General features: G+C 44.1%; 1 protein-coding gene across 4 annotated transcripts in view; it reads right to left on the reverse strand.

Moving 5' to 3' along the window:
- LOC144498658 (FYVE, RhoGEF and PH domain-containing protein 4-like) overlaps positions 1-16,272 on the reverse strand; it is a 270,760-nt gene that overhangs the window by 164,629 nt on the left and 89,859 nt on the right. Inside the window, exon 1 of one of the 4 annotated variants that reach the window (XM_078220107.1) lies at positions 6,363-6,458. The exons of 2 other annotated variants lie outside the window; for them this stretch is intronic. The gene's annotated coding sequence lies outside the window, so the exon portion shown is untranslated. Of the gene's footprint in view, positions 1-6,362; positions 6,459-16,272 lie in introns of those variants that run through there. One more of the 4 variants, XM_078220108.1, reaches the window with a different exon arrangement.

Consider the following 16,272-nt stretch of genomic DNA (forward strand, 5'->3'; position numbering starts at 1 on the left):
AATCAGCAGCAAATGAGAAGCAAATGCTTTCAGAGTCATAACTGGTTAAGGTTGGTGTGCAGCAGGTGAGATAGTCTTCCTGGTGCATTTGGAGTGAGAGGGGAAAATTAGTCTGACCAGAGGAGGCTGAGCTGTTACATTAAACTTGTTGTCTGGGGGTCAGGGCAATGCTCATCATGGAAGGGAGGTTGGCGGTTCTCTAGAGAAGTTGGGACATGGCTGTCTAAGGGAGGTTGGGTTGTGGCAGTACTAAGAAGGGTCTTAGGCTTAGATGGAGAGAGCTGAACAACAGAGGGAAGAAGAATGTCTTCTAATGGGGGGCGGGGCTGAAGCATAATAATCAAGGGTGAGTGAGGACAGACAAATGGTGAGGTTAAAAGAGTCAAGGATAACTGAGGGCAGGTCAAGGTCAAGATTGATAAAGTCAAGGTTGAGGATAATGGCTGTGGCATGTCGATGACGTCAATTCTCCACTGGTTGGAGTCATGCCTGGTACATAGGAAGGTGGTCGTGGAGGGTCAGTCATCTCAGCTCTGGGACATCTCTGCAGAGTCCCTCAGGGTAGTGTCCTAGGCCCAACAATCTTCAGCTGCTTCATCAATGACCTTCCTTCTGTCATAAGGTCAGAATTGGGGATGTTCGCCAATGATTGCACAATGTTCAGCACCATTCACAACTCCTCAGATACTGAATCAGTCCATGTTCAAATGCAACAAGATCTGGACAATATCCAGGCTTGGGCTGACAAGTGGCAAGTAACATTCACGCTACACAAATGCCAGTCAATGACCATCATCAATAAGAGACACTCTAACTACCGCCCCTTGACATTCAATGGTGTTATCATCACTGTCAACATCTTTGGGGTTACAATTGACCAGAAACTCAACTGGACTCACCACATAAACACAATGGCTATAAGAGCAGGACAGAGGCTAGGAATACTTTGGCGGGTAACTCACCTCCTGATTCCCCAAAGCCTATCCACCATCTACAAGGCACAGGTCGGGAGTGTGATGGAATACTCCCCACTTTCCTGGATGGGTGAAGCTCCAACAACACTCAAGAAGGTTGACACCATCCAGGAAAAAGCAGCCTGCTTGATTGTTTGTAGATGTGATGCCATTCAATCCCTCCACCACCAACGCTCAGTAGCACCAGTGTGTACCATCTACAAGTTGGACTGCAGCAATTCACCAAAGATCTTTAGACAGCACCTTCTAAACCCACAACCACTTCCATCTAGAAGGACAAGGGCAGCAGATACATGGGAACACCACCACCTGCAAGTTCCCCTCCAAGCCACTCGCCATCCTGACTTGGAAATATAATGCCATTCTTTCGCAGTTTCTGGACAAAAATCCTGGAATTCCCCCCCTAACAGCATTGTAGTTCAACCCACAGCACATGGACTGCAGCGATTCAAGAAGGTAGCTCACCACCACCTTCTCAAGGGCAATTAGGGATGGGCAATAAATGCTGGCCAGCCAGCTACGCCCATTTCCCACGAACGAATAAAAAAAATGGAGTGTGGGGGATGGATTCTGGGTGCTTGGGGAAGCTCTGGATTGACAAAGCTGATCAATTGTAATTATTAATGGCTCAAAGCTCAAGGTTCACAGAAGGGGTCAAGGGTGATGGACGGAAGGTCAGAGGATGGAGCATGCCTTATAGTTCCAGTGTCACAGTGGTGTGAAGATATCGCTATGAATGAGAGCTGGAAGAGATGACGAGCAGGTTGAGGAGGGAGGTAGGCACAGTGGGGTAGATGGAGGCCAGGGTGTGATCGATACACAGAAGTGGGCTTCCCATTAGTTTATAGTTATCAGGTCAGGAAGGAGGGCCAATAAGAGTATGTTGATCAGATCTTCAGCAGCCCTTTCTCCACTGTTCACTTCAGGCAGATGGGATGGATTTTGAATAACCAGTGCATTTGGATGCAGTAGTGGTGGAGAAATGGAACTGGCAGAGGATGGCCTAGGACTAGATGCAGCAACAGGCCCAGGGGCCGGGTGCAGCAACAGGCCCAGGAGCCGGGCACAGCTGGTGGCAGCAAATCTATTGGATTCAGCTCCACAGCTGGTTTTCCACAATTACAAGGGGCAATTGATAGCACACATGTGGCACAGAAGCTGTACATAGCCTCAGGCAACACTGCCAAATGTTCCCCTGTCTGCCTCTGCATCTCCAACAGGTTTCCTGGAGCTGTTCCTAGATGTACGTCATGAGCATGGTGTTCAGCATGGGCTGACGTCACATCAGCGAGCTTTGAATGTTTAGTCAGGGAGATCATGTTGGGGGGGGAGGTGGCATTAATAACATTAAAATGTAGTCAAATGTATTTAAATGAGGTTCCTGCCCTTTGTGGATGCGAATCTCGATATGCCGCTGGTGAGGGTTGGGGAAAATCGGGAAACAAAATCTCGCTGAATCTTGGTTTCTTAACTCTCGCCGGATTTGCACCCGTGTTACTGTTTACATTCAGAGCGCAAAATCGCCATTATTGTGTTTCTTTAAGTTGCCTGAGTTTTTGACGAGGTGACAGTGAGGGTTGATGAGAGTTTTGTGGTTGATGTGGTATATATGAACTTCTAAGGGCATTTGATGAAGTGCCACCTAACAGGTTCATCAGCAGATTTAAAGCCCATAGAATAAAAAGGTTTGTGGCAGCCTGGATACAAAGTAGTTGAGTGACAAGAAACAGAAGTAGTGATGAACAATTGTTTTTCAGACTGGAGGAATGTATGTAGTGGGGTTCCCCAGAGGTCAGAATGAGAACCATTGCTTTTGTTCATCTATGTTAATAGACTTGATTGTGCAGGGCACAATTTGAAACTTATTGATAACAACTTCAACGTTTAGTGAACTTTGAGGAGGATAGTGATAGACTTGAAGAGGACACAGACAGGGTGGTAGAATGGGAAAGCATACAGCAGATGAAATTTAATGCAGACGAGTGTGAAGTGATGCATTTTGACAAGAAGTACATGGAGAGGCAATGTAAAACAAATGATATAATTCCAAAGGGAGAGCAACAGCAGAAAAACCTCAGATGTGAATGTGCACAAATTATTGAACACTGCTACAGGGCAGACTGAGAAAGTGGTTAATATGGAATACAAAATCATGGGTTCTATAAAGAGAATAAAAACAAACAAGTTATGGTAAACTTTTATAAAATATTGATTTGGCCTCCACGGGAGTTGTGTGCACTATTTGGGCACCACACCTCAGGAACTTTGAGAAGACATTAGAGATGGTGATGAAAACATTAGAATGGTTCTAGGGATCAAGGATTTCAATGACCAAAAGAGAAAATGCTGGGAAATCTCAGCAGGTCTGGCAGCATCTGTAAGGAGAGAAAAGAGCTGACGTTTCGAGTCCAGATGACCCTTTGTCAACGTCAGCTCTTTTCTCTCCTTACAGATGCTGCCAGACCTGCTGAGATTTTCCAGCATTTTCTCTTTTGGTTTCAGATTCCAGCATCCGCAGTAATTTGCTTTTATCAAGGATTTCAGTTATGTGGATAGATTGGTAGGATTCTTCCCTTCCAAACAAAGTTCACATAAACAGTTTTGCTGAAATGTACATCCAAATGCTAATTTCTATATATAATAGGTGTAATGATTATAAACCACTGCCAGCTTCAAATATTTGCAAGGTTGAGCCAGATGAGAAGCAAACACCCCAATAATTGATTATAATCCTAATATCATCAAGGAGCACATTAACATGCTGGTAGCTTTTGCTGCCAAATAAACCTGTTGGACTTTAACCTGGTGTTGTGAGACTTCTTACTGTGTTTACCCTAGTCCAACGCCGGCATCTCCACATCATGCTTTCCAAACAACCAGTGCATAGAGAAATGGTGCTTCTCAAGGTTGGTTGGGGAAAGGTTACTTTCAGTGTTAATAACATTTATTGAAGCATTTAGAAACATTTTCATTTCAATATGCTTCATCTGAAACTTGAGACAGAGGCCATTCGTAGTACCCATGCGAATGTCTTGGCAGACGCCAAATTCCATTTTCCAAGAACGATGTGTTAGAGGGATTCAAAATATCCTGGGACTAAAACACTGATAAAGACTATTAAAACAGAATGGATTAACTTCGGATAAGAATCACAGACTGCCTTATACATATATTTTACAGAGGTACTGTTTCCAGAGAAACACATATAACCACAGTTAGAGAATTCAAACATGTATTTCAGAAAAGTTTGTTATTGAAAAAGCATACATCTTGGCTAATGGCACAGAGTTCTAAGGCATCATGGAAAGTAGTCAAGTAAAGTGAACCACATTTTTTAGAACAATACACTCACAGAAGCAGAGCTCTTATTGGCATGGGCTCTAGATGAATAGAATATTTCATCAGCCAAGGACGAAACTAGTGATCCCAGCCAGCTTAAAGTATTAAACTATACAAGATGGTCAGCAGCAACCAACAGGTGGCCATGGGAAAGAGAGTCAGAAATCACTCGAACCACTGCTCCTATGCTGTCAGGATGAATGTAATTGGCCAAGGTATATGACATTTACTAATAATGATTGACCTGTACTAATGATGATTGGTTCAGTTTTGACTGGGATGAGCCAGTGGGTATGTAAAATGACCTTTGGAAATTGTATAATTATATTACCAATGTGATGTAACTTCAGAGAAGTGTTGGAATGCCCAACACTTGTCTCCCAGCATACGTTGGTCAATAAAGAATGCCTTTCACTAGGTGGCACAGTGATTAGCACTGCTGCCTCACAGCGCCAGGGAGTCGGGTTCAATTCTGGACTCCGGTCACTGTCTGGGTGGAGTTTGCACATTCTCCCTGTGTCTGTGTGGGTTTCCTCTGGGTGCTCTGATTTCCTCCCACACTCCAAAGATGTGCGGGCTAGGTCGATTGGCCATGCTAAATTGTCCCTTGTCAGGGGGATTAGCAGGGTAAATATGTGGGGGTTACGAGGATAGGGTCTGCGTGGGATTGTGGTTGGTGCAGACTCAATGGGGCCAAATGGCCTCCTTCTGCACCGTAGAGATTCTATGGTTCTATGATTCTGTTGTCACAAGTCTTTGTGTTAGCTAAAGTTTAGCTCAATACTTAGTCTCTTGAAAAAACCCCAAAAGGGTGGTAGAGATAAACCAGGGAATTACAGACCAGAGAGTCTCACATCAGTGATAGTGAAACTATTGTAGAAAATTCTGAAGGAGAAAATTCATCTCCACTGGAGAGGCAAGGTTTGATCAGGGATAGTCAGCATGGCTTTGTCAGAGGGAGGACATGTCTAATAAATTTGAATTTTTAAAGTAGGTAACCGGGTGTGTAAATGAGGGTAGTGCAGCTGATGTAGTTTATCTGGATTTCAGCAAAACCTTTGACAAGGTCCCACACAGGAGACTGATAAAGAAGGTAGTTGCACATGAGATCCAGAGAAGCTGGGCAAGATGGATCCAAAATTGACTTCGTAGTAGGAGACAGAGGGTGGTGGTAGAAGGCTATTTGTGTGACTGGAGACCGGTGTCCAGTGGTGTACCACAGGGATCAGTGCTAAGTCCCTTGTTATTCATTTTGTATATATAATACAGATGAGAATGTGAGGAAAGTGGGAGGGGTGGGGGTGTGGGTGCTGATAAATAAGTTGTTTGGCAGGGTGGTTAATAGTGATGAGGAAGGTCTTAGGTTGCATGAAGATATAGACCAATTCATCAGATTCACAGATCAGTGGCAAATGGAATTTAACCCTGAAAAGTGTGAGGTGATGCACTTTAGAAGGAGTAACAAGACAAGGAGTACTCAATAAATAACAGGACACTAGGAAGCTCAGAGGATCAGAGAGTGCTTGTCCATAGATCCCTGAAGATGCGGGGCAGTTTACTTGGGGGAGACTCAATGGGCCAAAAGGCGTCTCTGTACTGTATGACTCCACGACTCTATAATTTGCGAACCCCTGCCCTAGCTGGCGATGGTAAGTTTTCTACAAGCACCACTGGGGAATTGTTCTTTGCACCTCATTGGTTTGGGACTGGAATTGCATATAGAATAAATGGGGTAAATTGTTCTTTAAAGGACATTAGAGGCCCATTTGAGTTTTTATGACAACTTGACAACTTCATGGTCACTTTTGGAGAACTGGAAATGAAGTAGGTCAGCAAGGATGGTGAATGGGACTCCTAAAGTGATTTCCCATCACTGTTGAAAATCCCGGCCTATATCATGCGAAGATGGCGAGCAGCCAACTTCCATAAATAAAGGCCCAATTACGGGCCCTCTAAAGATATTTCCTTGTGTGCGTGCGTGCGCATGTGCGTGTGTGTGTGGGGTTGGGGGGTGGGGTGGGGGTGGGGAGGTGGTTAAATTTTGCCTACCTTCTGTAGGCCATAGGGCCTTTGCTTGACTCGGCAGCAATCACCGCTCCTGGTGGCCTCGCTCTGCTGTGCTTAACAGGATGACAGTCTTGGCACATTGGCTGCTGCCCATATAGTTCAAGGGGATGTCCCATCAGCTGGTTGTTCATGCCAGCAATGTGCATTTCCTGCTGATGTCAGGGCCATCTGCCCAATCAGTTAAATTTAGACTAAGAATTCCTAGTCAGTGGAATAAACCATGTCTGGTTGCTCATTGCGATATTTTATCCTGGATCTGAAGTGATCAGAGAGAGAATTAATTCAATGTACTTCTAAATATTGTACAAAGGCCAAATGAAAACCATAAAATATGCTTACATTTTTTCTGCATTTGTTGCAAATTGTGTGCAGTGGTGATAGGCAAAAACATGCACGACAGTGAGTGGGTTAGTTACAGGGCTGTAATCTAATGAAATGTTTCAAATGACCTTGTGAGCATGATGATGAAATCCCAGTAGTTTGGAATGTCATTAGAATCCTTAGCTATTCATTTACATTAAAACTGGGAGATGGCTGTTTCCTGGTCTGTGTTACAGCTCATTAGGTATGTGTGTCCCTCCCCACTAAGAACCAATTTTACTGATCTCTGACTTGCAAAAGAATATTTGTGTGCCTTATGATGCAAGTTTAAAAACTGAGACAGGTGATGAAAGATATAATTTGATATTGGTGTTACTCTGACAATTATTTGTTGAAACGCTGCTTGGTAGAGGATTATCGCCAGAAACCTCCGATAATCCACCGCTGGGATTCTCCGGTGCCGCTGCAGTGAATGGAGTTTTGGCTGAGTGCCAAATTCTCTATTCTCGCTGGCAGTGGGGCGGGATGAACGAGATCAGAAAATCCCACCCATAAATCTATGACAACTGACAGCTTTGTCACTTGAAAATTGAATGAAAGGAATGTGAATTTATATAGCGTAGAAAACGTTTCAAGACATTTCAGAGGAGTCTTGTCAAACATAATTTGACACTGAGTCATGCATGGATACATTTGGGCAGATGACCAAAAGCTTGGTCAAAAAGGTAATCTTTAAGGAGAGAACTTAAAAACAAAAAGGGAGTTTTAGGTGGTTTAGGTAAGAGATATTAAGGTCATGATAGCTGAATACATGGCTGAAAATGGTAGAGCAATTAAGATTGGTGATGTTGAAGAGGCCAGAATTGGAGGAGCAAGCATACTTTGGAGAGTTGTAGAGCTGAAGGACATTAAAGAGACAGGGAGAGTGAGGTCAGGGAGAGATTTGAAAACCAGGATGGGAATTTTAAAACCAAGACATTGCTTAATTGGGAGCCAATGTAGAACAGCGAGCACAGGGGTGATGGGTGAATTAAGCTTTGTACGAGGAAGGACACATCAGGCAGCAGAATTTTGTGACCTCAGTTTTGTGGAGGGTAAAAAGTGAGAAGGTGATTGGAAATGTATTAGAATAGTTAGGTCTAGATGTAGTAAAGGCATGGACAAGTGGTTTCAAAAGCAGATGAACTGAGGGAGGGTTGGAGTTAGACAATGGTATAGAGCTGCAAATATACACTTAGTGATTGTGCAGACTTAGTACGGTCAGAAGCTCATCTCAGAGTCAAATTTGACACCAAGGTTGCAAACAATCTGGTTCAGCCGAAGACAAAAAGAGGAATGAAGTAATGGCTAGGGACAGGAGTTTTTAGTGGTGGTCAAAGACAATTACCATAGTATTTCCAATGCTTGGAGAAGATTTCTACTCATCCAATACTGTTCGGCTGTCAGATAAATGGTCTGCTCATTTGGAGACAGTGCAGAGATTGAGACAGGCAGTGGTGAAGTAGAGATGGGTGTTGTCAGTGAACAAGCCAATATTTAATCCTGGCGAAGGGGATCTCACCCACCTCAAATGGGGAGGCTAGAAGCTGTATAGGTGACACAAGCAGGAATGGTGGAAGGTTCCAGAAATGCATCCAGTAAAAGTCAAGGGTCAGCAAGGTTCCCCAGGCCACAGATGAGTGAGGGTGAGATGTGTATGTGTGTGTGTGGTTGGGGGGGGGTGGGGGGGGGTCGCGGAATAGGGAGGGGTTCAGAAGAAGCGGCGTTTTGGGCTACCTATGTGGTTGCTCCCTTGCCAACCACTGGTTGAATTCTGCAGTGGTGGAATAAGCCTCAACTGGTAGCAGGGTATGAAGGTCTTCTTGAGGAAACAGATGCCTCCTGAACTAACCGATTAGTGAGTCATAGAACTCAGCCATGCATTCATAATAAGGCCAGCTTGAAAAACAGCTTGTCTGGTCACGTACTGTTAATACAGTTCACAAATACCCTCATTTAGAATGACGGAGATGGGACAGAATCTAGAGAATGATGCAAGTTCAGGGCATCTTTCTGACAGATGGTCCATGAGCTCATTGCACTTATTGTTGGAGGTGAGGGTGGAGTAAGCAGAAGCGAGCAGTTCAAGATGACAGTTTGGAGTAGAGAAAAGAAGCTGGGAGTTATCTTTACATTCTTGGATGATCTTTGATTGATGAGCAAAATCAATGAAGGTGAGCAAGACCCTCTGATCCTTTAAGCGGTCCAGACAGATCTGGTGGTGGGTGTTTATAAGTTATTTGCCAAGGATGTTAAAATCTGTGCGCTTTGGACTTAAGGGAGTGGATCTCTCCACTCCCTTTTACAGGGAGAATGACTAAGCTGAAGGAGAATCTTGGTTTCAATGGGGACAATGCATTATAAGGGAGGGTATGATCCAGTAAACTGGCAGTTGCAGAAATTTGATGATGAATTGCAGCCAATGACTGGGTAGTTAGAAATCTGAACACACACAGTAGTAAGATACTTAATGGAGGGTTTTTTTCTTTCCCTGGGGACAGACATAGAAAGAAGCAGGGTTGGGAGGAGGACGAGGAATATGGGTAGACAGCAATGCAAGGGAATGATCAGAGATTGTCTACGTGAGATAACAAGATGGAGGGGGCAGTGATCATGTAGGGAGAAGAGATTTAGGGAGGAAAGAAAGGCAGTGAACTTAGAGGAGAGAGAAAAAGGGGATTTGGGATGTTGGTTGAAATCACCGAGGATGAGAAGTTGCTCAGCATAAAGGCAAAGGGAGGAAAGCAGAGAAGGTAGTTAAGTCAGGAATTTGGAGTGATGTCTGGTTTCTATAGGAGGAGGATTATAAATGAATGGCATTGGGGGTAGAACAAGGTGATATAGTCAAAGGAGGAGAGGTTGCTGGAGGAATAAGGGGGGGGGGGGGGGGGGGGGCAATTCTCTGACCTTGCTGCATCATTAGCAGATTATGGCAGAGAATAGCGTGTGGGTCTGACAATCTGTTTCATACCTGGTGCCAAACAATTTGTGATTCTCCTGAACCCTTCCTAATGGCACCCAAGCGCTCAGAAGCTGGAATCACTGGTGTGCTGAGGCCCTGCCCTCCCAGTACCGGCGTGAAACTCCCAAATCTCCAAAGAAGTGACTGAGTGTGGGAGAAATGTGGTGCGGCGTACACCTGAGACCCCGGCGCAGATCATTCCATTATTCAGCTTCATATATAACTAGTGGACATTATCACACTTAGAATTTTTTTGGGAGAATTCTGCCCAGAGTCAGGCTATAGAGTCATAGAGGTTTACAGCATGGAAACAGGCCCTTCGGCCCAACTTGTCCATGCTGCCCTTTTTTTAAAAAAAACCCCATAAACTAATCCCAATTGCCGCATTTGGCCCATATCCCTCTATACCCATCATACCCATGTAACTATCTAAATGCTTTTTAAAAGACAAAATTGTACCCGCCTTTACTACTACCTGTAGCAGGTTGTTCCAGACACTCGCCACCCTCTGTGTGAAAAAATTGCCCCTCTGGACACTTATAGAGTCATAGAGATGTGATTTCATAGAATCCCTACAGTGCAGAAGGAGTCTGCACCAAGTCTCTGACAGAGCAACTTACCTACACCCTATCCCCGCAACCCCACATGTTTATGTTAAACCCACCCCCCCCCCGCCCCGGACACATCTTGGAATACCAAGGGGACATTTAGCATGGCCAATCCACCTAACCCACACATCATTGGACTGTGGGAGGAAATCACAGCACCCAGAGGATACCCACGCAGTCACAGGGTGAACATGCAAATTCCACATAGACAGTCACCTAAGGCTGGAATTGAACCCAGGCCCCTGGTGCTGTGTCGCAGGAATGCTAACCACTGTGCAGCCATGCCAGTGTCCTTTGGATCCACTGTCACAGCTTATCCTTAATAACTTGTATACGTCAATATATCTTCATCATTCTTGATCTTCAGATAGGGCTACATCACCACCATGGTTTGAGTGGGGCAAGTGGCAGAAAGTATAGCCAAGGAGAGAACCTTCATTAAGGGGAAAGGTGCCATCATCCCACAGCAGTGAGTCCATAAAGGCCACAATTTCAGGGTGATTGTCTACTAAATTCTTGGAGATCAAAGGCTTTATCCAAAAGTGAATTTGCATTTTGCAGAGTGGAAAGAACCACAGCAAATTTGTACAACGTTGCCAGATTTACATTTTAATACAGGTCAAATCATTTCTTTTGATTCCAAGCTCTTGGTTGCAATACCTTTTTTACAGCTGTGAAACAGTCACCATGGAAACCATTGTCATCATGTATGTGGGGACCAGGTAGCTGAGATGGCTGCATGTTCTTCAGAATCTTAACAGCATACATCCAATTCCCATTCCAGCTGAGGTAGATTTGGGACTTGCCCCCGAGTGTGAAAGGAAATGGCAAACCATCGCTGACAAATAAACGACCAAGCAAGCAGCCCAGGATGAAGCATCAACAGACAGGGCAGAGCATAAATGAATCAAAATACATATACATACAAAGGCATTTACTGTCTATTTTCACTACCCACTCCAATCACATCTGATAAACCTTGTTACTCATCAGATTTATTTTTTTAATCATTTAATCAATATGCAGTGGTGAATCTATATAAATAGTTATAAATTCAAAGCACAATTTGCAGAGAATTGTGAGGCTGTGAAGTACATTGCTGGACATAGCGACTGAACTAGAAATCATATCAACATTAAACTTGATGGGTGGTTGAATGGAGTGAAGTTAAAACAGTGTTTCCTAAACCTTTCCCCATGTGACCTCATTATGTTTTGAGAGATGTTGCAGAGAATTGTAGATGTTGCAGAAAATTGCAGACAATTTCTACAATTGGAGAGATGTGAGAGCGGTGAGTGTGGGGTGGTGGTGGTGGAAGGGCTGTGGGGGTGGAGGGAGAGATGTGAGAGTGGTGGATGTGGGTCGGTGATGTTGGAAGGGCTGTGAGAGTGGAGGGAGAGATGTGAGAGTGGTGGGTGTGGGTCGGTGATGTTGGAAGGGCTGTGGGGGTGGAGGGAGAGATGTGAGAGCAGGGGTAGGTGCTGTTTAAACTGTTGGATTTTTTGGATGGAATCACCCACTTTTGGACTGGCTTTTTGAAGCAGGAGTCAATCTCAAAGATCAGTCACCAATGGGGGGAAGCCCTAGGATTTAAAGGGACTTCACATATGCACTCTACAAAAGCCACTGTAGCCTCAGAAGCACAACCCCAAAATTTCATCTCAGTGGGACCTCGACCTAAATGTTTGGAAGCCCTAAATTAGGGATGGGACTGGGATTATTCTGCAGATGGAGACAATGGCAACACAAGCTACTTGGGCCAAACTACCTGCTTCCATGTTGTAATTTCTATAAAAATGCCCCCTTAAACTTAGTGATGTTTTCAAGCTCAATTACTTCCCAGATTCATGTTCCATTTTTGTGATTTTATAATATAGAGTCATTACCTGGGTTTGATATTAATGAGCATTCTCAAAGAAGACCTCCCATCCTGTATTAACCATTGAATAATATCCAGGCAAATGTGCTGAGATCCCAGAAATGCACAAAGAGCCCTCGTCATTAAAATCCAAATTACTGGAATATATCTAATGTGACAATGAGACCACCTTGTATTTGCTGTGACAGTCGTGACACAGTGATAGCAGTCTCATCTCTGAGTCAGACGCTCAAGATTTTCAATCCCGCCCCAGAGGCTTGAGTACATAATCCATGCCGACACCGTGCTGAATTGTGGCAGGTGCCATATTTCGGATATCTCTGAAAGGTCAGGTGAGTGCAAGCGTGTTCTGTGGAAGATGCAGATCATTTCAAGAATTAAGCAAATGCTACGGGGGAGGTTTATTCATTTTCTTCCAATTTGCATTCTCTCGTGCAGAATTAGGAGGAGGCGGCACCCACATGTTGCGTGCGGGGAGTTAAATCTGGATGGTGATGCTTATTAAATGAATGAAGATTGTTCCAATCATGTCAGCTAAAAGTTGTCATCAATTGGAACCTGAAGAGCTGTATGCAAAGCAGCTGAGACCGATAAATAAACAGAACCTGTTCCCTCAGCATTTTCTATATACTTGGCTTCCTCTTCATATTATATTAAACATTTTACCTTTACTAGATTTCTGAGCATATTATCAGTATAGGTTGCATTCAATCAAGCAGTTGCCACTTCCTTATTTTATTTCTGTTTGCCCTAGTACCTTAAATTGTGGGAACAAATCCCTGCTGAGACTATCCAAAATCCTTTACATCAGGAACATAATAGAACCGATTTTTCTGTGGCTCAAGAAAAGCAGTGCAGAACATGGATAGCGGATCAGAACTGAGTTTGACCTGGAGAACTCTCCAAGAACAGTGTAAGCAACTTCCCGAATGTTTATTGGGTGGTAAACTGCAATTGGACACAATTATAGCAGGACAGGAAATTACAGTGTGCTGCTGCAGGCGTTAAAGACTTGTGGCTGTTTAAAGGGCTATTGGGGATTTCCAAGAAACTGTGAAGGAGATGCGATTTTCTGGTTTTGTTGCTAATCTTGTAAATCTGAATTTGAATGTCATATATCCTGGAGAACTTCATGCCAAATGAACACTGCCAGCAGTTTATTTTTAATTTAAATATCACAAGGAGGATGAATTTGTATTGCATTCAGTGGGATCTGTGCAATTCATCAAAATGTCAGAGAGGACTGGTAGCAACATTATATCTGATGGAGCAATTGCTGCAAAATGTGGAACACAGGAAAGATAATCTGTGTTCTTGCCATGGGTGAAAGGTTTTCAAGAATCTGGCTTGCAGTGCATTCCGAAGAGATTGTGAAGTCTATCAATTTAAACAGCATTGTACAAAGGATGTAGATCCAGCGCAGCAAAAAACCTGATGACTACTCCAGAAGAGAAAAGTAAATATAGTTTAAACTGTTTCGCCATGTGTGCCCCCTCTAACAACAGCATCCACTCCCCTCCAACACATTTTTTCACCCTCTCATCAAACTCAAACCTATGGACACTTCTCTGGTTTTCAGGTACAGGTCACAATTCACGACATGCTCACTTCTCAACTCCCAGCTCACTCTTCTGCTAACTGGCTTGATGAGTAAGCTGCTGATGCTGTGACCTCTTGCTTCCCATTCTGTCCCCTTCCCTCAGATCAACCTTTGCATTCTGGTTTTCTACTTTCAGGCACCCAAAAACTGCTAAAATAAGCAAAAAACTGTGGATTCAAACAATTGGATTTAAACTTGTTCTTAAACAAGAACAGAGGATGCCAGAGAGACTCAGTAGGTTTGCCAGCATCTATCAGGAGAGAAACAGAGTTAACGTTTTGAGTCCATATTACTCTCCACCCAGTTTCCAGACAAGGTACTTCTAAAGCTTCCAGAAACTAATTTTCATCTCTGATGGAGGTAATGGGAGATGAGCACCATCTCATCAAAAGATATCCAGTGTGCAATGTCCAGACGGATTGCTGGATTTTGTCTTCGAGCAATATACAAAGACTGGGATAAAACCCCAGCTGAAAAGTGTGTGTGTGTGTGTGTGTTGGGCTGTCAGAATATGTGTGACAGAAGCAAAAAAAAAGCCAGCAGCAGCAGAACCTTCACAAAAGTTTTTTTCAGGTATATCTCCATCTCTCTCTCTCTCGGATTGTTGAAGTAAGCCAAGTCAGCAAAAAACTATAGCTGAAAAGAAAACAGGGAAGTTCTCCATCAACCTGAAGAATACTGGAATCTTGAAACTGACGAGTCACCTACTGAAGGCAGCATTACTCAAATCGCAACACTCAATCATCTACTCCTTATGGATCAAGGACTGTTTTGTATACCTTTTTAGAATTTACTCAGGACTCAATTTTCACTTCTAATCTGTATGAATGTATATGCATGTGTCTTATCACTTTCTTACCTTTAGTGGTTCATAAATTCACTCTAACTTTAACTTAAGAAAGCCTAGCTCCTTTTAAAACATAAATATTGGAACTGGGAAAAGGTATTCAGGAAGGGATGGATCTTTTTAAATTTATCTTGTCGCAACCAGCAGAGGGGATTGAATAAAGAAATGGAGGCAGGTCACCCCTCCTCATTGGGGGCATAACAATTTGCGGGTATCCACTGGATGGTGACAATTTGAGGGATCATGCCCTGGTTAACAAATTTCAGGAAACTCAACTGGGGACTGGTCATAACACCAAATATTCACACTCTCAATCATAGAAATCATAGAAATGGGCGGCACGGTAGCACAGTGGTTAACACTGCTGCTTCACAGCTCCAGGGTCCCGGGTTCGATTCCCGGCTCGGGTCACTGTCTGTGTGGAGTTTGCACATTCTCCTCGTGTCTGCGTGGGTTTCCTCCGGGTGCTCCGGTTTCCTCCCACAGTCCAAAGATGTGCGGGTTAGGTTGATTGGCCAGGTTAAAAATTGCCCCTTAGAGTCCTGGGATGCGTAGGTTAGAGGGATTAGCAGGTAAATATGTGGGGGTAGGGCCTGGGTGGGATTGTGGTCGGTGCAGACTCGATGGGCCGAATGGCCTCCTTCTGCACTGTAGGGTTTCTATGATTTCCATCACCGATGAACAGTGGCAGCAGGGTGCACTGTCTACAAGATGCACTGCAGGAACTCTCCAAGACCCCTTAGGCAGCACCTTCCAAACCCATGACCTCTACCATCAGAAGGACAAGGGCAGCTGACACACGGGAACAGCACCAACTGGAGGTTTCCCTCCAAGCCACCCACTATCCTGACTTGAAAAGATATTGCCGTTCCTTCATTGTCGCTGGGTCAAAATCCTGGAAGTCCCTACCTAACAGCACTATGGGTGTACCTACACCACATGAACTGCTGCAATTCAAGAAGGCAGCTCGCCACCACCAATTATGGATAGCCTAGCCAGCAATGCCCACATCTCATAAATGAATAATAAAAAAAAGAACTATAGGTTCATGCTCAAAATCAGTCTGCTATATTTCTCCTGTTGCTTTGCAAAAAGATCAGTTAAAGACTTAATTGCCCGTTTGGGGAGGGAGAGTACAGAGGGAGGAGGAGAACCAGTAGAGAGAATAAAAGATTTAAACCAGGAAGTGAATCAGCACCATATTAATGGGCGACACGGTGGCACAGTAGTTAGCATTGCTGCATCACAGCACCAGGGACCCAGGTTGGACCACTGTCTGTGTGGAGTTTGCAGGTTCTCCTCATGTCTGCATCGGTTTCCTCTGGGTGCTCCGGTTTCCTCTCTCAGTCTAAAATGTGCAGGTTCGGTTGATTGGCCATGCTAAATTGCCCCTTAGTGTCAGGGGGATTAGCAGGAATAGGGTCCGAGTGGGATTGTGGTTGGTGCAGACTTGATAGGCCGAATGGCCTCCTTCTGCACTGTAGGGATTCTATGATTTACACCCTATTGTCTGATAGTCAGTTCACAGTGACATTGGTTTAACAGTCTCAGAGTGATTTAATAAATCCAACAATTAACTTCAAATTTAGTTTGATCATTGGACTGTGCTGTGTTAGGTAATCTCAGGCAGAGTAGA

Source organism: Mustelus asterias, chromosome 9 (assembly GCF_964213995.1).
Source record: "Mustelus asterias chromosome 9, sMusAst1.hap1.1, whole genome shotgun sequence".
In the NCBI taxonomy this organism is placed as follows: Eukaryota; Metazoa; Chordata; class Chondrichthyes; order Carcharhiniformes; family Triakidae; genus Mustelus; species Mustelus asterias.